At 45.6% G+C, this 22,209-nt stretch overlaps 1 protein-coding gene across 2 annotated transcripts in view; it reads right to left on the reverse strand.

Moving 5' to 3' along the window:
• Positions 1-21,377, reverse strand: part of Tiam1 (TIAM Rac1 associated GEF 1) — a 335,042-nt gene extending 313,665 nt beyond the window's left edge. For both annotated transcript variants that reach the window (XM_090348555.1, XM_090348551.1), the window contains exon 1: positions 21,320-21,377. The gene's annotated coding sequence lies outside the window, so the exon portion shown is untranslated. The remainder of the gene's footprint in view (positions 1-21,319) is intronic.
• Positions 21,378-22,209: the final 832 nt, after the last annotated feature.

A 22,209-nucleotide genomic window follows, 5' to 3' on the forward strand; every position in this document is an offset into this window, starting at 1 on the left:
AAAGTCCATCACCTCCAACCTGCTGTCATCTTTCTTCCTAGAACACAGATGGAAATTCCTGTCCTGTGTCTTCCCACTGAAGAGACATGGGTAAAAAAACCATGAACAGTGTTCATTCAGGGAAGATTCTACTATATTCTTAGCTCCCTGTCATGGACATGACATTTATCTGTCCCCCTTTTGGCTTGGGTGAGGACCTTGAAAACGTAAAAACATTTGTTTCTACCAGCAGGTCTGAAGTCAAGGTAAGAACTGCCAGCTGATCAACCACTGGGCGCCCTGTGCTTCCTTTAGGACCCGAAGCCAATATTCTCTCAGTCGCTTTCTGCTCACCTGCTAGTGTCATCCCTGCTCATTCTCACCTGGCAGGATCTCCTAGGGACTCATATTGAAGGATTTGAAATGGCCTCTATGTGGCCCTTTTTAATTTTTGGTGATTTTACTGGGGTTTGAACTCGGGAGCTTAGTCTTCTCACTTGGCCTTTTTTCTCAAGGTTGGTGCTCTACCATTCAAGCCATACCACCACTTCCAGACTTTTGGTGGTTAATTGATTCATAGACTTTTGCCTGAGATGGCTCTGAACTGTGATCCTTAGATCTCAGCCTCCTGAGTAGCTAGGATTAAAGGCAGGAGTCAGTCGCATCCACCAATGCAGTCATTTTACAGATCAGAAAACTGAAGCTGAGAAATTAAGCAACTCGGCCAAGACAGTCCAACAGCCTGAACAAACACCTAAATACAAAATACCAACTCTTCGCCCTCAATGCTATTCTATCTCTCATCAGAGAAGAGTTGTAGTTCTTCACCTAAATAAATAGAAGTCAGCCCATGTCCTAAAGCATCTCTATGTGAGTATAAGGCTTCTACCAAGAAACAACATCATAAAGGTTGGTGGAGACCTATAAAGCTGTAAATAGTGGGACAGCTAACCTGAGGGTATGCACCTGGACACTGGGCACCTTCTGATCCACACGGCATAGTCCACTGTCCCTACCAGCTGCTCACCTCCACTTCCAAATTCCAAGATCCTAGACCCCTGGCCTGAAAAATGTAGAGTCTGGCCTGTGGTTTTGAGAACACGAGGCTGTCCGTCTATGATGCCGAGCCTTACAATCCCAGATTACAAGAGGCCTGCCTCTGCTGTCCAGTAGCGAATTTAGGGGTTAAAGAAATAAATGATTCCTACTGATTCTCCCACCACAAGAAACAAGACTTCACAGTTCTGGCTCCAAGTCAATCACACTGCCAATGACTGACACCCCACAGAGCAGTGACCATGGCTAATTTCTCTCCAGATGGTGGTTTGTACTTTTCCAGGTACATCTCATCTCTCTGAGCAGCACCTCACCTTCCTGCAGTTCTCTGTGTTTTCTAACACATTCTCTGGGCTCAGAGGGCTTTGCAATAACTCCAGATTTACCGCTACCTACCAATTTCATTAGTGGACTTTTTCCTGCCCCTTAGCTTAGGAGACTGTAAATAAACTAGGCCTCCATAGGCCACTGTCCAAACAACTCTTACCCTAGGCTGAGCCTGGTTTGTGCTGGGAGCCAGCCATAGGACACTGCAAGGGGTGTCAACCCCTGGAAGTTGCCTTAGTGACAGGAGACTGTGCATAAGAAGGGTTGAAGTAGGCAAATAAGAAAAAAATGACACCTTAATAGGATAAGATGTTGGGGTAAAAGGAACCACATATATAGAAAAGCTGGAAGTGGTGCTTTGGCTCAAGTTGTAGAATGCTAGCCTTGAGAAAAGCCCAAGGACAGTGCTCAGGACCTGAGTTCAAGCCTCAGGATTGGCAAATAATAATAATAATAATAAATAAATAAATATGTAATGAGCTAAAGGGTAGCTCAAGTGGCAGACTGCCTAGCATGTGGGATGCCCTGAGTTCAATCTCTGGTACTACCAAAAAATAAAATAAAAATCAATTTTAAAAGTTCATTAGAAACGGAAGAGACACTGAAACGGACAAAAGAAAATGGACAAAAGGTACCAGAAGAGAAAGTAAGATAGAAGAGAAGGAAGATACAATATGTTTTTACTAGCTACTATCTATGTCAACTAAAAATATTGAATATACATTTTATGTCCAACAAAATAGTAGTTTAAAAAACACAAGATGTGCCAGGTGTTGGTGGCTCAAGCCTGTCATCACAGCTGCTCAGGAGGCTGAGATCTGAGGATCAAGGTTCAAGCCAGCCCGGGCACAAAAAGTCCCATGAGGCCCAAAGTGGTACAGTGCTTGCCTAGCCCTGGGTTCAATTCTTTAGTACCATATATGCAGAAAAAGCCAGAAGTGGAGCTGTAGCTTAAGGGGTAGACTGCTAGCCTTGAGAAAGCTCAAGGGAACTAGCAAAAAAAAAAAAAAAAAAAAGTCCCATGAGACTCTTATCTCCAATTAACTACCAGAAACCAGGAAGGAGCGATATGGCTCAAGTGGTAAATTGCTGAAGAGCTCAGGAACTACAACCAGGCCCAGGGTTCAAACCCCACGACAGACACAGACAAAAAAAAAACAGAGGATTGTGGTTCAAAGCTAACCCAGAGAGAAAAGTCCATGAGACTCTTACCTCTAAAACAAGTGCCAGAAGTGGCTCAAATGGTAAACCTCCAGGCTTAGATGGAAAAAGCTAAACACAAAAGACAAGGCCTTGAATTAAAGCTCCAATACCTGCATGCACACGTGTACATACACACACACACACACACACACACACACACACACACACACACACACAAGATCTCTCCTTGCAAAGACTGCAGCATCCATAGAGGAAACAAAGCAGAAAACCTCAGGAAGAAAAACAAGAGACAAACAGCAGTCTAAGCATATGGTGGCATAGTAATTGTCCTACAGAACCTTTGATGCACTGGCTATGGAGCAGGGCAGAGCACACACAGGCTTCCCTGGACCAGCTAAAGCCAGGCACGGCCTAGGCCACCTGCTCCTAACACCAGCACTGACTGATGGGTAACTGTGGATATAACCACCCAAGACATACAATAGTCTCTTGTGCTGCGCTGCCCCTCCAGGCCCATGCCATTGACTTTAAGCTATTAGTTCATTTTTTCTGCTCTATTTTAGAGTTTTATGAATACTCTTACTTCTTTATTCTTAAGCTTTTAAAAAGAAGTTGAACAATTAAGTGTATAGTGCTATTATTATTCACAATAGGCTCGCATAGAGAGTCTACCTCATCTTCTAAATTTGCCTAAATTAATAATGCTGCAGAGAAAATGCCTGTCTTTCTGAAAATGCAGTTTGGAGAAATGGAAACTCAGTTGGTTAGAACTTGTTTATCCCAGGAGTTTGGCCTAGTGGTAAGAGTGGTAACCACGCATGCACAAAGACCCAGGTTCAATTCCTCAATACCACATATGAAGAAAAAAGCCAGAAGTGGTGCTGTGGCTCAAGTGGTAGAGCTCTAGCCTTGAGAAAAAGAACCCAAGGACAGTGCTCAGGCCCTGAGTCCAGGCCCAGGACTGGCAAAAAAAAAAAAAAAAATTCAAAAAAGTGATTTATCGCCGGAGATTGGCCTAGTGGTTAAAGTGCTTGCCTAGTATGCATGAAGACCTGGGTTCGATTCCTCAGTACCACATACATAGAAAAAAAGCCAGAAGTGGTGCTGAGGCTCAAGTGGTAGAGCTCTAGCCTTGAGAAAGTCCAAGGACAGTGGTCAGGCCCTGAGCTCAAGCCCAGGACTGGCAAAAAAAAAAAAAAAGTGATTTATCCTTCATATTAGTCTCTCCATACTCCCTGGCATCAGTCATGGGGGGCTTGGGGAGAAGGGGTAGGTCCAAAAATCAGGAAATTAACATTTTGCTTTCCGTCTTTGTTAGCAAAATGTTTAAAATAATCAATTTTTTGCTCAAGATAACTGAGTATGGCAGTACATGTCTAGAATCCTAGTTTAGGAGTGTGAGGCAGGAAGATAGAGAATTTGAGTCCTGTCTGGGCAATTATAGCAACATTCTATCATAAAACACACACACACACACACACACACACACACACACACACACACACACAGAGGAAGGATGGACAGAAAGAGAAAAAGAACTTATTATTCCTCATAATTTTTTTGTGGGTTGTGGGGCTTGAACTCTGGGCACTGTCCAGCTCTTCAGCTCAAGGCTACCATCTTACCTCTGGGCCTGGGCCTTGTCCCTGAACTCTGCAGCTCCAAGGCTACCACCCTATCCCTTGAGTCTCAGGCCCCACTTCCGGGTTTTCTAGAGATTAATTGGAGATAATAATCTTTTTCTTTAGTGCCCAGGGCTGGCTTTGAACCTTGATACTCAGATCTTAGCCTCCTGAGTAGCTAGGATTACAGGTGTGATCAAGGGCATGCCTGCAAGGACATAAAGATCTCTCCCTAGCTCCCACCCCTTAAAAATCTACCACTTCCTAACAGTCCCAGTAGGGACCATAGGCTTTTGGACAAACTTGAAGGCCCCATCTATCAACCTCCTCACAGGCTTTCTGTAAACCATGGCTGTCCAATAAAACATAATTTTAGGTGGGGTACCAGTGGCGCTGTAATCCTAAGTATTCAGGAGGCTGAGGTCTGAAAATTGTGGTTCAAAGCCACTGGGGGCAGGAAAAATGTGTGTGAGACTCTTATCTCCACTCAACTGCCAGATGACCAGTGGCTCTGTGGTGCCAAATGGAAGAACACTACCCTTGAGCAAAAACATGTAGGGACAGAGCACAAGTCCTGAACTAAGCTCCACAACCAACACAAGACGGAAAAAAAAAAAAAAAAAAAAAAAAACACAGTTTTAAATCATCTGGTAGGTACATTTTTTACGAACTTAAAAGATTAAATAGAATCTAGTAACCTACTTTATTCAATTCAGCAGTTCATAAATATTAGCATTTTGATGCATAATCAATACTGAGAATTCAATAATGACCCCTCTTCCATTCTTCTCTTGCTTAGCAAGTTTTTACTAAATCTGGCCTGTAATTTATACTTACTGAAAAGTCTAGCTCAGACTGGTCATATTTGGCCATCAGAACTCCATTCCCACTGACTAGAATTGTAATGTAGCCAGGAGGAGAAAAGGTCGAAGAAAAAATTTCCTAAGAATGAGGGATTCCAGTCTCATTACAAGATGTGCTAGGCTTTCCTTGCACTCAGTCCTAGGGTCAAACATTCATTTGGTCTGTTAGCCGAATGGAATCAGAAGTTCTCTCAAGGACTCTCTGTTTTTTAGATTCAAAGCCTTAGTAGTCGCCAAACATGATCAAGCTCACCACTGACCTGTAAGAGTTTCACTAGAGTATCTCCACATTTTTTTTTCCCAGTGCTGGTATTGGAGCTTGAACTCATGTGTTGGGTGCTGTCCCTTAGCTTTTATCCTCAAAGACGGGATTGTACCAGTTGGGCCACACTTTATCGCTTTCTAGTGGTTACGTGGAGATGTGAGTTTCATGGATTTTCCTGCCTGGGCTAGCTTTGAACTGTGATCCTCAGATCTCAGCCTCTTGAACAGCTAGTTATAGGCATATGCCACTGGTACCCAGCTTCTCCATGCCTTAGTAATAAGTCCTTACCCTAGTGTTTTCATTGAAAGCATAATTGTACTTAACAAGAAACTCAAAACTGGTCTCACTGGTCAATGGTTTGTCTCACTGGTCAATGGTTTGTCTTGCTCTGAGTTCAACCACAAATTAGTGAAGAATCCACAATCAGCACTTACAAATCCTAATTTCAGCCAACTGGTCAAAACTGTTGCCCTACCAGACACTGGTGACTCAAAGTTTTTAATCTAAGCTACTCAGGAGGCTGAGATCTGAGTATCCAGGTTCAAAGCCAGTGCAGGCAGACAAATGTAAGAGATCCTAATTCCTTAATCTCTCCAAAAAAAAAAGAAAGCTAGAAGTGGAGGTGTGGCTCAAGTAGTAGAGCAACAGCCATGAGCGAGGAAGCCAAGAGAGATATAAGGCCCCGAGTTCAAGCCCCAAAACTGGCACCAAAAAACAACTGCTTCCATACATGTTCTCAGGCTTCAGCAATGTAGAGATCATCACTGCTGGGGTATTTGAAGCCTTCCACATTGTCTCAGTGTCCTAGAATTTATCAGCTAATTCAGCTGCATCTTACTCCCATTTTTTCCCATATGATCTTAAAATCAAAACAGATACAAAGTTCCTCTGGCTGATTAAAAGGAGGGAAAGATGGATACAAGGCTTTACAGAGCTTCATGGAATGTGACCCACCTGAAGTCTCGTGAGGTTATAAATGACCTTGGCTGCCCATGAGAAGCCTTGAGGCAAATCCAACACCGCTTCTCTGTCCAGGGCTTTGTGCCTTCCCATTGTTCACATTCTCTCTCTCTTTCTCTCTCTCTCTCTCTGAATTAAGGAACCTTCCAAACCTCACACTCCCAGAGGAACACCTGAAAATAGTATGAGATTTTGGGGGGGACTGGAGGCATGTAGGTCAGGGGCTGGAACTCAAAGCCAGGGCACTGTTATTTAGCTTTTTGATTCAAGGCTGGCATTCTACCATTTTGAGCCATAGCTTCACTTCTGGTGAATATTTGGAGATAGGAGTTTCATGGACTTTCCTGTCCAGGCTGGCTTTGAATCTCAATCTTCAGATCTCAACCTCCTGAGTAGCTAGGATTACAGATGAGAGCAACTGGTGCCCAGCTTATATACATTACTATTATTGTATTACCCTGGGGAAATACTGTGCTGTTCAAAGTAAAGCTGCCTGCCTTCGGACAGCAGGCACTCAAAGAAAGCTGACACAATGCTATCACCATGCAAGTTAACTGTCACATGATTTCACAGAGCCAAGACCACATAACATGCTTTCAAAGATCTTTTCTTCTCAAATAGGTGTGGGTACAACAAAGTCTCCTGAGTCCATTGCTAAAGGCTGAATTTTTAGCTACAAGCAAGGGTGGGGGGGTCACTGAAAACATTTCTTACATTTGTCATTGAAACAAAAAGCCAGAATGGATTTTCCACAGTCGGGGGAGGGAGGGGTGGTCTGCACACTTTATCCCCAAACTGTGGCTTGTTCCAGCCACCTACTATGCCTCCCAGTAATGGAAAGACCAGATTTAAACAGGTGTCAGAACAGTAAAAGCGCCCCATCAATGTGAAGCCCAGAAGGTCTTGCAGAGCTGGACAGCTGGTGTGAGAGTGAGGGTTACAGACCTAAGTGGTCCCCAGACTTCCGGAGTCTGCGATCCTTCACCTCACACACACTTAAATGGCCATTTGCCTCTGCAAGCACACACACACACCACATATATAAAATCTATCAACAGGAAATTTCTCCCATTTTTAAGTGGTCTCGCCTAAATAAAATACCTTTGACAGAGCACTCCGAGCAAGTAGATTGCATTAAATGAGAGGAAAAAGGAATGGGTTTGTTATTCTATAATAAACAGTCCGTTCATTACAGCAGTCACACGGGACTGCCCAGCAGAGGGACAGGAAGTAAATGAGAAGTGAAGAATGTAGTGCCATGACAGAGACAGAGGGGGGAAACTAGAGACAAGAACAATGCCCCCACCAACCTGACCGCCACACACTGCCATCTGATGAGCATGGACTTGATCCCGTCCCAGCTGGGTGGCCTTGGTCCCTCTCAAATCTCTCCATTTCCCCCTCTGCTTTTCATCTATAAGATGGGACAACAGCCATCTCATAAGCATTTTATATCCAAAAGGGCCAGTGCATAAAAGAGAAACTATTAAAAAAAAAAAAAAGTAGCCAGTAGAGCTGGGTGCTATTGGCTCACATCTACCTGTAAATCCTAGCTACTCAGGAGGCTGAGATCAGAGGATCTCAGTTCCAAGCTATCCTGAGCAGAAAAGTCCCTGAGACTCTTCTAGCCAATTAACCAAAAATAGCCAGAAAAGGTGTGACTCCAGTGGTAGAGCACCAGTCTTGAACAGGGGGAAGAAGTTAAGGAGAGTGCCAGGGCCCCAGTAGTAGCAGCAACGCACACATGCATGTACACACATGTACACACGCACACACACACACACACATACACACGAAAAATAAAATAAAAATAAAAAGAGAGGGAAGGAAAGAGGAGTAACAAGAAGGGCAGGAAATGGAAAGAAAGGAGAGAAGAGGGAGGAAGAGGAGGAAAAGGAAGAGAAAAAGGAGGAGAGAAGATACTGACTGAGAGAAAAAAAGCATCAGAGAAGAAGGACTAGCTCATGAACCAGGAGTTTTTCCTGGTTAAAAACAACAACCCCCAGGTCATAACACAGCTGTGATTAGAACTGTGCATACAAGAGCAGAGGAAAAAGGGGAAGAGAAGAAAAGGAGTCTGTCAATTCTCAAGGGTCATGGCTGAAACCCCTGATTCAATCTTGGCCTGAATGAGGTCCATCAGTGGAGCAAACCCCTCCCACTGAACTCTAAGTCTCTGGGCTCTGTTCTACCCTCTCGTCTTTGTTCCTGGCAAAGCATCCGAATGGTCTTTATTCTTCCCAGCCTCAGAAAGAAGAGCACTTGTCAGTAATCCCCACGTGTAAGTGGATTACACAACAAGAAATGTGAGGTGGAGACCTTTCATTTCCCCTAGCTACAACAATGAATGGCCTCTATGTTGCTTTCTCTGATTATAGGAGTCACATTCATTTTATTCATTACAAAAGCTTTCCAGGGGCAAGAAAAATATCCAGAAATATCTCAGTATATAAACAAACAAACAAACAAATAAATAAATAAAAGCTACTCTTCTTTACACTTAAAAAATACTTATAGCTGGGTGCTGGTAGCTCATGCCTATGATACTAGCTACTCAGGAGGCTGAGATTCAAGGATCAAAGTGTGAGGCCAGCCCTAGCAGGAAAGCCACTGAGATTCTTATCTCCAATTAAAATCCAGAAGTGGAGCTGTACCTCAAGTGGTAGAGTGCTAGCCTTGAGCACAAAAGCTCAGGAACTGTACCCAGGCCCTGAGCTCAAATCCCAGGACCAGAAGTTTTGTGTGTGTGTATGTGTGTCTGTTTGGTTTGGGGTTTTTTTTTAACATAAAGAGAGAGACAGAGAGATAGAGACAGAGACAGAGAGAAACAGAGACAGAAAGAAGGAGGGAGGAAGTAGGGAGGGAGGGACAGAGGAAGAAAGGAAGGAAGGAAGGAAGGAAGGAAGGAAGGAAGGAAGGAAGGAAGGAAGGAAGGAAGGAAGGAAGGAAAAGGCCCAGGGTAACCATATCACAGCAAGCAAGCACACACTGTGCCAATACTGGGGCTTCAACTCAGGACCTTGTGATCTCCCTCAGCTTTTTTGCTCAAAGCTGGTGCTCTACCATTTGGGCCACACCTCCACTTCTAGTTTTGCTGGCTAAGTGGACATAAGAGTCTCAGGCTTTGTCCGCTGGGACTGGCTTTGTCCTTGAATTCATCAATCTCAGCCCCCTGAGTAGCAAGGATTATAACATGAATCATTGGCCTGACATATCACAAACTTTTAAAGTAACCTAAAATATTGAAGATACAGGTAAAGTTTTGCCAGGTGCCAATGGTTGACAATTGTAATACTAGCTACTCAGTAGGCTGACAACTAAGGATTATGGTTCATAGCTAGCATGGGCAAGAGGGTCTGTGTTAAAGTTTTTTGTTGTCATTGTTATTGTTGTTTTGTTGATTTGTTGATCGTAGGGCTTAAATTCAGGGCCAGGAAATGGTCCTAGAGCTCTTTTTGTTCAAGGCTAGTACTTATCCATTTTATGCCACAGGGCTCTTCTGGTTTTCTGGTGGTTAATTGGAGATAAAAGAGTCTCTAGGACTTTCCTACCCAGGCTGGCTTTAAACTCCTATTCTCTAATCTCAGCCTCCAGAGTAGCTAGGATTACAGGCCTGAGCCACCAATGCTCAGCTTTCTGTGAGACTCTTATCTTCAATTAAGCACCAATAAAAGCTAGAAGTAAGTTATGGCTCAAGGGGTAGAGCTGTAGCCTTGAGCAAAAAAGCTCAAGCACAGGTCCAGATACTGAGTTCAACTCCAGGACCAACACACACATATACACACAAAATGAAGATTCAGAGTCAAGGTCAGACAAAAACTGAACTCTCAAATTACAGCAATGAGTTGACAGGAAGAGAACACAACACAGGGTGAATTTGTCTTTCCATCTATTTTTAAATAATTATTTTTTTAATTGCTTGGTTAAGTGAAAAAAAAACAGTTATACAGTTGGAATCTTTTGAATTACAGTAAACTGTTCAGGTTCAATTGCTATAATTGTAGAACTGAAATTATAATTTCTAATCACAGGTGTCACGATGAGAGAATTAATATTCACACGGCTTTTTTCTAAAATGTCACAGCAGACCTTGAACAATACTCTTCAACGTTTCTCTGAAAACACCTCCAGTGTCCAGAGAACTGGCGATGGAGGAAGGCCAGTGTGCTGATTGTCCAGTGATATTTCTCCTCCTCCACACGAGCCCAACAGACAGGAAAGCTCAAGGTGAAACTTTCATGACACAGGAGTCATTGGCTGGGAGATTTGGAAAAGCCCCCAATACCCACAAAATTTTTCTTATTTTTCAAATTTTTCCATCTCCCCAAAGGGAGATACAAATTAACATAATTCCAGGAAATATAATGCAGCCAGAGAGTTCTAAAAAATTCTAGGCTCCTTTCCTACATAATAAAAATATATGGCCTTTAATTATAAAGCACTCATAGAGCTCAGGGTAGATGGAACTCAGGGGAAGAACACTTAACTTAGTGTGAGCCAGGTCCTGGGCCTAATCTCAGCACCGCTTAAAAAAAAAAAAAAAATTATAGAAGCCAGTCACCTGACTCACATCTACAATCCTAGCTACTCAAAAAGCTAAGATCTAGATGGCTATAGTTCAAAGCCAGCCTGAGCAGAAAAATTCTGTGAGACTCTATCCCCAAAAGGACCAACAAAAAATGGAACTAAAGGAGTGGCTTAAGTAGCCAGGGTATTAAATCTTCCTTGTGATAGTCTGTTTTTTGTTTTTGTTTTTGTTTTTTTCCTGCCAGTGCTAGGCTGGAGCTCGGAGCCTGAGCACTGTCCTTGGACTTTCTCAAGGCCAGAGCTCTACCACTTGAGCCTCAGCACCACTTCCAGCTTTTTTCTATGTATGTGGTACTGAGGAATCGAACCTGGGTCTTCATGCATGTTAGGCCAAACTCCCGGGCCTGTAACAGTCTGTTTCTATCACAAGATACTTAACAAGGTCCCTGGCCTCTGTCCATTAGGTACAGAGCCTCCCCGGAAGTAACAACCAACACTATCTGTAGATGTTGTTGCCACTGGAAACAAACTGGGCCAGAGTTAAGAAGTGCTGCCCTAATCTAACACACACACACACACACACACACAAAAAGTATCACTCTGAGCCAGGCGCTGGTGGCTCACACTTGTAATCCCAACTACTCAGGAGGCTGAGATCTGAGGATCGTGGTTCAAAGCCATTCCCAACAAGACAGTCTATGAGACTCTCATCTCTCATTAAGCATCAAAAAGCCAGACGTGGAGTTGTTGTTCAAGAGGTAAAGTGCGGGGCCGGGAGTTTGGCCTAGTGGTTAAAGTGCTTGCCTAGCATGCATGAAGACCCGGGTTCGATTCCTCAGTACCACATACATAGAAAAAAGCCGGAAGTGGTGCTCAGGCTCAAGTGGTAGAGCTCTAGCCTTGAGAAAGTCCAAGTACAGTGCTCAGGCCCTGAGCTCAAGCCCAGGACTGGCAAAAAAAAAAAAAAGAGGTAAAGTGCTAGCTTTAAACACAAAGCTCAGAACAGCACCCAGGACGAAGGACCAACAAATTAAAAAGAAAAAAAAATAATTAAGTATATTAAGTATGTGTCACTCTGAAAACAACATACAAAAGCTAATATCCAAACTTGCAAGTTATGTTGTTAATTTCTTCAACTCTTTGGTAAATAACCTAAATTTATTTGGTAAATAAAAAAGTAAATTGAGTCATTCACAGAGCTTTTGAAATCAAGGAAGTATTATGCTGAAGCAACTCCAAGTTCAGGTACGTGTCCAAAAGAATTTTCAAAAACAGATAATTAGGAGCCGGGAGTTTTGCCTAGTGGTCAAAGTGCTTGCCTAGCATGCATGAAGACCCGGGTTCGATTCCTCGGTACCACATACATAGAAAAAAGCCCCAAGTGGTGCTGAGGCTCAAGTGGTAGAGCTCTAGCCTTGAGAAAGTCCAAGGACAGTGCTCAGGCCCTGAGCTCAAGCCCAGGACTGGCAAAAAAAAAAAAAAAAAACAAAACAGATAATTAAACAATTCTAGAAGAGGATCACCATAGCTCAATAACTATGTACATATTCCCACTTTACATGATGCTAAGTGAAATGAATGCCAAGATATGGAAACAAGAGGTTTTTCTTAGTTGGTGTTTTTAATTACTGTGTGAAGTTATTTCTTTTTTTCTTTCACTTATTTTCCCTTTGATTTATCTCCAGCTGTTAGTGCATTTGATTGTCATATCCTGTGTCTTATAAATCCAATTATTTGAATTAGAAAAGGGAAAGGGAACAACAGAATGGTGAGACAAAGGACAAATGGTAAATCAATGCAAAAATAATACTCACAAGACAATATTTTGGAAATGAACTTTGCAGTGGGGGCGGGGGAGGGAAAGAAGGAAAAGTGGGAGAAAAACAAGGGAGGGAGTAACAATGTTCAACCAGTAATATACCCATTACCTTATGTACGTAACTATAACTCTCTGTACATCACCTTGACAATAAACGAAAAAAATGTTTTAAAAAAATTCTAGGGCCGGGAGTTTGGCCTAGTGGTAGAGTGCTTGCCTAGCAAGCATGAAGACCCGGGTTTGATTCCTTGGTTCCAGATGTGGTGGTATGGCTCAAGTGGTAGAGCACTAGCCTTGAGAAAGTCTAAGGATAGCTAACACTCAGGCCCTGAGCTCAAGCCCCAGGACTGGCAAAAAAAAAGAATTCTAGTCTGCTAATGTTCACTGCTCCAACTATTCACAATAGCTAGAAATGACCCAACTAATAAGTGAATAAACAAAACATGGTATATCCCGACAATGGAATATTATTTGGCTATAAAATGAAATGAATTAAGTTGGGCACTGGTGGCTCCTGCCTATAATCCTAGATAGTCAGGAGTCTGAGATCTGAGGTTGTCAGTTGAAAGCCAACACAGGCAAAATGAAAAGGATAAAAAAGAAAAGCAAATGTTCTATTGAGCATGATATCGCTCACAATTCTGTAAATACAGCAAATACAACTGATCTGTGTAATTTAAAGAGAAGTGAATTGTGCGGTGAGTGGTTATCTCCTCTTCAAGACAAGGCACAGAAGACTTGATCTGGACTGAAGAAACATAAGGCACCAACCAAAGTACCTAGAGCCAGGACTGTGGCTGGCAGTCCAGCAGGATGGAGAATTGAGGGGATAAACAGGGCAGGAAGTGAATATTCTCCACTCACAAAGAAGGGCAGTAAAGTTACTGTCATCAGCTAATGGAACTATACTGAAAGTCTCCATAAGTTTAAAAGAAAAACAAAACAAGAATAATCTGTAGAAGACACCATTATGGTTTGAATGCATCACTCCCCAGCCCCACCCCCCCACCCCCTCATAAAAGAAAAAGTTCCTGTTCCCAGGTTGGGAATTTAATTCTCCAATTCACGTGTTGATGATATTCAGAAGTAGGCCTTGAGAGGGAATCAGGGTTAAATGTGCTCTGGAGATTAAAGGGCTGAGTGGATAAGAACATAACTTTCATGAACCAGAAGTGGCACTACTGCTCAAAGTGATAGAGCTGTTTAGCCTGGAGCACAAAAGCTCAGGAACAGTGCCCAGGTTGTGAGTTCAAGCCCCAAGGATAAAAATGAATATAAGGCTCTCTCCAGAGTAAACCCATCTGGACAACTAGCAGGTAAGTAAGTGCGCGAAGCCTGCTCACTCCCAGGGCACAATGGACTGTGCCAACAAGAAGGCACTGTAAGGCCAAGCGTGGTGGCACATGTCTGTAATCCCAGCTATGCAGGAAGTATAGGTAGGAAAAGTTACTGCCCACATCTGAAAAAGAAGTAAAGAGGAAAAAAAGAGATGGCTGCGGGCATGGCTCAAACCCCCCTACTACCAGAATAATAAATAAATAAAAATAAAGAAGGCTCTGCACACAGCTCTTTACAACATCACCAGGGTTACAACTGGAGCGGAGTACAATGGACTCTGAATTCAGGGGCACAAAGCAGAGCACTTTTGACAAAGTCAGGTGATGGAATTAATAATGACACCAAGCGGAGAGAGCCAGGAGTAGTCTAGAGAGACCAGAGAGCTCAGGGCCTTACAGGGTGGACGCGCAGCTATCGGATCTGGGGAACCTTCCCTATGCTATAAAGTCTTGTCTCTTAGCGATCACTCTCTGAGGACATCCAGGTGACCTGGGAGAATTTAGAGATTTACATATTATGTTTTCATACAAAAGAACTTAACACAATACTGTCAGTTAATTGGGTCAGTCCCCTACCAAACTGCCAGCAAAACCCACAAAGGAAGGTCATGACAATACACTCCAAGGCCTGTGCCTCTGAAAACAGAGCCTTGAAGACTGAGTTGGGGAGTCTCAAAGCCAGTCCTACCGAAAGTCATCATCATTCCCCTGGAATGTGGCCAGGGCAGCCCGTGAAACTATCATCTCTAATTAATCAGCAAAAAGCTGGAAGTAGAGCTGTGGCTCAATTGATAGAGGGCCAGCTTTGAGTGAAAAAAAAAAAAAACCTAAGAGGTAAGTTTTGGGTTCAAGTCCAAGTACGAATATACACAAACACACATACACACAAAGAGACAAGCAAAGACACTGGAGGTATCCTGGAGAGCAGAGGACTGGCTACAAGGCAGGCCCCCTTTCCATACCCCCAACTCAACCTGGGACACCAGCTTACCTTTGCCTCCATCACACTTCCCATCCCTTATCCACGATCCCAGCCAGTCCATGTCCACTGCCCTCACACCCCGCCCGCAGGCAATATTCCCAGACCCCCTCTTCCTCCAGGCTTGACCTGCTGGCTTTCAGACTCTTTATCATTTGGGCAGAGCTGGCCAGGGAAGCAGGAGCAGGAAACAGGCTGGATCTATGTTTACAAGTGGAAAGAAGAGAGGATATAGGAGAGCCTGGCACCTTGCGTAGCTCTTTCTCTGTGAGATATCCTTCCCTCCCCCCTCCCACTCCCAACACACACAAGTATGCTGAAGTTTTTAAGGAAAAACAAGTGAATACCAATACTCTAGTCTCCCCTCCAGTCAGCCACCTTTCTCCCTCCGAAAACTGTATACAGTAGCCACCCCTTATCTAAAAGAGAAGAATTAGTTCCAAAACCCATGATCTAAAAATCAAAGAGAGTTCCAAATCGTATACACACTGTGTGCTCCCACATGCATGTACCCATGGTAAAGTTTCATTTGTAAATCAGAGGTTTAATGACAATCATTTACAATACATGGCTAAGAGTATGGCTAATCGGTAGAGTCTTCCATGTGCGAGGATCTGACTTCTAGTCCTGCAAAAATAAATAGTGAAATGGAACAGCTGTATACTTTAATGAAATTTAATTTGCCAGGCATCACAGACTAACCCTTGTAATTCTACCTACTCCAGAGGCTAAGATTTGACACTCAAAACCAGCCTAGGCAGACAAACTTAAAAGATCTTTACCTCCAATTAACCAGTAAAAAGCTAGAAGAGGTGGCTCAAGTGCCAGTCCTTGGAAAGAAAAGTAAGCAAGAGTGTGAGGCCTTGAGTTCAAGCCAGTACTGGTATACAAACACACACACACACACACACACACACATGCGCACGCACGCCCGCACGTGTATGTGCACAGAGTTTCCAAGTATTTTAGAAGACTCTCCTACTATACCAGGTATAGTAACTCTCCAGTTACTATACCTACAGCCTGGCCCTTGTGAATTTCTTAAGGAGGGCCCTGGAGACACAGAGAACAGAAGAGGACTTATGCTGTAGGGGTGTGGACCAAGGTACTGGAGGTTGAGAAGGAGGCTCAAGAGAAACACTGTGTCGAACTATCAATATGACCCAACCTCCTACACTAGATTATTGTTCCAGTATGAAACACTCTGTTCCTTGCTAAACACTGCCTTATTTCTCAGGGCCTCCTTTCTTTCCCTTTAATTTTTCCAAATAAGTGATTAGGTCTACAATGGTAACAGAGGATTGTTTTCTCTTTGAAACAGAAGTTATATAAAATGGAATATTTACAGATTAAAAAGTGACTTCAAATTTGCGATGGGGAAATAAGAGAAAACGGTTGCTAGAGTCTTTAAGATCAGATTTTTCTGGAGGAAAAAAATGAAAAATGAACAAAGAGCCATACTCAAAAACATACCCTCACCGGGCACAGTGGCTCATGCCTGTAATCCTAGGTACTCAGGGGGCTGAGATCCAGGATCAAGGTTCAAAGCCAGCCCAGGCACTAAAGAACATGAGACTCAACTTCAATTAACCACTAAAAAAACCAGAAGTGGTGCTGTGACTCAAGGGGTTGGGCAGTAGCCTTGAGATGATGAGCTCAGGGACAGCGTCCAGGACCAGAGTCCAAGCACCACGACTGACCAAAAAAAAAAAAAATACCCTAGGCCAGATACCAGTGGCTAACAAGTATAATGCTAGCTACTCAGGAGGCTGAGATCTGTGGATGGAGGTTCAAAGCCAGCCCGCGCACTAAAGTCCATGAGCCTTTAATCTCTTGGAACCACATACATGGAAAAGGAATCAAACCCAGGGCTTCATTCATGCTAGGCGAGCACTCTACTCCTAGGCTACACTCCTGGCCTCATGAGACTCTTACCTCCAGTTAACCACCAGAAAACCAGAAATGGCACTCAAGTGGTAGAGTGCTAGCCTTGAGCTGAAGAGCTCAGGGACAGCAGCCAAGCCCAGAGTTCAAGCCCCACGACAGACCAAAAAAACAAACAAACAAAAAGCATACCCTCTACCTGATTGTTCAATGTGGAAAATGAAATGTGTTTTTGTATGACCAACCTGCTTGTTTGTTTTGTGCATTCTTTAAGCCCTTCCTGGTCCATAAATCCTACCTCTTTTTCTGGTCCATTAGAACATGTATTCTGTTTTGGGGCCAGGAGTTTGGCCTAGTGCTTGCCTAGAGTCCTTGTCTAGCATACACAGAGACTCAAGTTTGATTCCTAGGTACCACATACATAGGAGGAAAAAAAAAAAAAAAGGCAGAAGTGGTGCTATGACTCAAATGGCAGAGCACTAGCCTTGAGAAAGCCCAAGAACAGTGCTCAGGCCCTGAGTTCAAGCTCCAGGACTGACAAAAAAAAAAAAAGAACATGTATTCTGTTTTATGGTAATAGAAAGTGATATCAATTCAGTTGTTTCAATTAAGTTGTGAGGCCAAGTGCCAGCAGCTCATGTTTGTAATCGTAGGTAATCAGGAGGTTTAGATCTGAGGATCATAGGTCAAAGCCAGCCCAGGCGGGAAAGTCCATGAGAATCTTATCTTCAGTTAACCAACAAAAAAGTCAGAAGTGATGTACGGCTCAAATAAGTAGTAGAGTACCAGCTTAGGGGACTAAAGTTAAGGGAAATCACAGTTTGAAGCCATGGCCAGCATAAAGTCCCTGAGACTCCTATATTCAATTAATCACCAAACAACCAGGAATGGAGCTGTGGCTCAAGTGGTAGAACACTAGCCTTGAACAACAAAAAAAAAAAAACTCCGGGGTAGTACCAGGACCCTGATACACACAGCTAGGGGAAGAGCAAAGACCCTGAGTGTAAACCCTAGTATCATCTCACACTTAAAAAAAAGAAAACCACTAAATTGTATTTTTTCCTTTGAAAGCATAGATACTCATACATATACACACAGACACAGAAAAACTATGCTTTTGATACAAAAACCAAGTAACTGGAAATGGCAAATATATGGATTATATGGATCTTTTTCAAACCCCAACCTGGACCCAGGGTGTTCCAGAAGAACCAAACTCTGGCCTGTAGCCCTGGTGGCTTGCACATCTCCAACAGGCAGCCAAAGACACTAAGTTTCCAAGTAATTTCTACCCTCCAAGGTGGACTGCATAGCTCTGAAAGTGCTGCCCCCCCCTGCCCCATTCCTCCCACGGGATCAAGTCTCCTCTAGTCAGTAAGGAGATGGGGAAAGTATTTCCCTGTGCATCAAGTAGGTCCTCAGTAAAGCTTCCAGGGAGAAATTCTTGGCCTGGTGCTGCAGAAGATGGAGGTTTCCTGGATTCCCGAAACTGCAGGAATTTGGGAAGAAGGTGAAAGACCCAGGGAGGCTTTTCCTTTCTATGTTAGGGGGGGAGGGGTAGCCTTTGTCCTAATCCTTTAGAGGAGCATCAGAGTGTGGTTAAATTGTCAGCTAATGAGATTTCCTAACTTCATGCTCCCTTTTAAGTTAAGGTACCCAACTGATTCGATCCCCAGACAGCAGTGGGGGAGGGAAGGGGAGAAGCCTTCAGAATCCCTAAGGAACAGACAATTCCCAGAACAAGTGCAAAAAAAAACTGGAATCAGTCCTGAGAGTGTGGAAGTGGAACCCATTTATTAATGGATATTCAGCAATAATAGTTCCAACTCTATTCATTTCAACAACACAGGTGGGTTTTCAACTGTCAGCCTGGATTTCGGGTGACAAATACAGGTTCCTGGATCAGAAGGAGGCAGGGAACAGTCCCAAGGGGTTTCCGCAATCACTGGTCAGACTACTGTCTCTCACCTAGTTTGTGTTTATTTGCTTGTTTTGGCTGGCAAAGGCCTCTGAGGTCTAACAGTCAAAGGCTGGGTTTTTGGGCCCAGCTCAGTAATGTGTCTCAACAGGCAAAAATCAGGGTATTAAAACAGGAAGCATTACTTCAGTGATATCTTAGTCTGTCAACAAGCCTGAAATTGTCTATTTCACCTATCTGACCACGACTTGATTTTTTAATTATCACAACACAGAACTAGCTTCTTTTCCTAAACAAAATGATCAATGCATACAACTAGGAGACCAGAGAAAACACAAGTCAAAACACATTGAGAGCTACTGAAAGTATTCAGTGAAACTGGTTTTTCCCATCTACCTTTCCAGCCTATTCAAAGGTCTCCTCCTCAAGTTTATTTCCCCTCTATTCAAACATAATTACTTAGCAACTTCAGTGTTTACCACTCAAAGGCCCCTCCTCAGCAAGCTCACTACTTCAAGGCACAAAAGAAGACTATACAGGAATCCAGTGATTTAACCAACTTTGTCTACAAACTTAGCTTCAATTCTAGCTCCACAACCAATGTTCCTAACAGCTTCCAGATCTTTTTTGCTCAAGCCTCCGGCCAACTCTCTGCAATTTGCTACTGGTTCACCAGCAACCTGTACCCACCATGGCCCAGATCTTGGCCTTAGAGTCTTGAGGATGAAGGAAGAAAAACTAAAACCTACAGAAAATCAAACACGTAAAAAGGAGCTCTAGTAAATAGATATGTACAATTAAATACAGGCCAACTAAAACAAATTCTATTTGAAGCTGAAAACAGCAGCCCTTCACACACACACACACACACACACACACACACACACTTGTGTCAGTACTGGAGCTTGAACTTAGTGTCTAGGTCTAGGCCCTTAGCTCACTAAAGGCTAGAGCTCTACCACTTGAACCACAGCTCCACTTCCAGCTTTTTGCTGCTTACTTGGAAGTAAGCATCTCACAGAATTTCCTGCCCAGGCTGGCTTCAAATGTGGTTCTCAGACCTCAGCAGCAGGAGTAAGTCAGGTTCACAGTCATGAGCCACTAGCCTCTTCAAGCCTTTTAAATAAACTTGGGCTGGAAGCACACAGAATCCACCAAAAAAAGGAAGTAACACAGGACTGACTCATAACAGATTTCTTCTCTCAGGGATTCCATTACTAGTGTTTGCTCTGAGTCTGTCCTGCTTAACCATAGTGTTGCTTAACCATCCACACCAGAAAGATTCCCATCCCTTCTTTCCATGCTTCAGACTGAGATTAGCAGCTGGCCAGCTTCTGAGTGCCACTCGCCAGGCTTGTTTGACCTCAGGTCCAGAACCTGGGCTCGGCTCAGTGTGTACCGCCAAGTCAGCAGGCATGGGACACAGATCCAGGCCACTTGCAGGATGCCGCGTGGGTACCACTAGGGCAGACAGGGACTGCACACTGTCCCCAAGGACTGTCCTTCAGATCCTGCCAGCCAACCCACAGGAGAAAGCAGACACTAAGTCAGCCTGACCAGAAATGATGACCGGGGGACATGACTGGAAAGGGATGACCAGAGCCCCGACGGGAGACCACTCTGCGGTCCTTAAGACCAAACCACCCTCGGCCCAGGGTGTAGGAGACCTGAGGGCACGGGGTGTGCGGGGAGCTGGCATCTCTCCCCTAAAGCCCAGGAACCCCCAGGCCAGGGAAGGGTGAGGCAGCATCACTGACAGCAAGTATCAACTTCTCACTCCAGGGGGCACGCGGCCTCCGCGGGGGCGCGCAGCTCCCACCCGAGACGAGGTCTTGTAAACAAAAGCAGACCCCACGCGGGTCCCCAGAGCAGGGTGGCAAGCTTCGGGGGACACCGACACCGGACCGGCAGAGCAGGGGAGGAGGAGGGGCAGAGGGAGGCGTGGACGACACTCAACACACTGGGGCACCCGACTCTTCCCGTCCCCCGCCCCCGCCACCGCCAGGACCACTCATTGTCTGCCCACCCACCGGATTTCTCTTTAAATGCTCTCCTCCCTGGCCCACCTCGGGTTGCCCATCCTGTGTGTCCGCCCCTGGGCTCTCGGCCCAAGGTGCCCGGCCCCGGAGAAGCAAGGCGGATGGTCAAGGTGAGCGCCCGGCGGCAGCGTGGTCCGAATGCCAAGCCCACAGAAGTGCCCACCGAGTCAGGGAGGCAGACCCACGGATGGACCACCCACCCCCGGCGCCACAAGCACGCCCTCCCCGAAGTTGATGAAAAATCAGCCGACACATGCCCAGCGATGCGGCCGCCCGCGGGTCAGCGCTGACCTCTCGGTGCCAGGAAACCGGACACCAACGCCGGGACCCCGCCGCGTCCCCTCGGCGCAGGGCACCTGGCTGCTCTGGGATACCTTCGCTCCTCGCATCACCCCACCGAAAACAATACGCGCGAAGCCCAATTAGGGGGAGCTAGGACCCGCCGGGAGCCCCAGCGTACGGGAGCTGGGGAGCGGGACGTGCCCGTCACGGGCACCGCGGCTCCGGGCATCCTCCTGGCCGTGCCCGCCGGCGGCTCGGGCCAGTCAGCGCGCTCCCTTCTCAGGCCTGAGGTACTCACCGGCGACGCTGGACTCGGATCTCCGCGAGCTGGCTCGGCACCACGCAGGGCCGCGGGGCCCCCGGGGCTGCGGGTGCCCAGGCGTTCACGGCGCTGCAGAGCTGCGCGCCCGACGGCGGCGGCGCTGCTCGGGCCCCGCCGCGCTCCGGCTTCGCTCGCCGTCTGCCAATGAGGGCTGTCAGGACGCCCTGGGCCGGCGGCCTCGGGGGCGGGGCCTCGGGAACCCGTGGGAAACCGGACTCCGATTGGTCCCGCTGACAATCGCTCCGCCTACGTGTAGCCAATCAGAGGCGAGGGAGACGGGAGCGGGGCGTTCGGAGTTGGACTGGAGAGCGATGACAACAGGCACACGCTGGGTACCGGCGCTGCATCCCGGTGCCCCGGCTGGAGGAGGCTGCTGGCGTCGCGCACTCCCGGGTGACTTCTCCCACGGGGCTCGGGTGACGCAACCTGCGGAGACCGCGGGAGGGCGACGGAGACGCGGCGGGCGGGAGAACGGCGAGGGATCCCCTAACAAAGCAGCTTCGGGAGGGCCGAGAGGCCTCCGCCCCCTCCGACAATAGGCCGGCGGAGCTGCCTGTCATCCTGCCTAGGTGGAGGTGGCCAATGATGTGCACTCAAAGAGCGGGAGTTGGCGCGCGCGCGCGCGCTGGGCTCCGCATCCGTGGGATTGGTCGGAGGTAAAGGATTTTCCTGCCACCTAAGGAGGAGAGGAAGGGGGCACTGAACGGGGGAGGCAAAGAGCCAAAAAACCTCCTACCTGCGGTACGTGGCGGGCTCAGGGGAAGACAGGAACTTTTTTCAGGAGAGGAAGAATAAATTGTCATGCAATCCTTTTCCGTGGGTGTTAAAGACTCCGGCTCCGGGTAGAACACTGAATCCAAGCCTGA

Source organism: Megascapheus bottae, chromosome 1 (genome assembly GCF_031878675.1).
Source record: "Megascapheus bottae isolate mThoBot1 chromosome 1, mThoBot2.hap1, whole genome shotgun sequence".
NCBI classification, from domain to species: domain Eukaryota; kingdom Metazoa; phylum Chordata; class Mammalia; order Rodentia; family Geomyidae; genus Megascapheus; species Megascapheus bottae.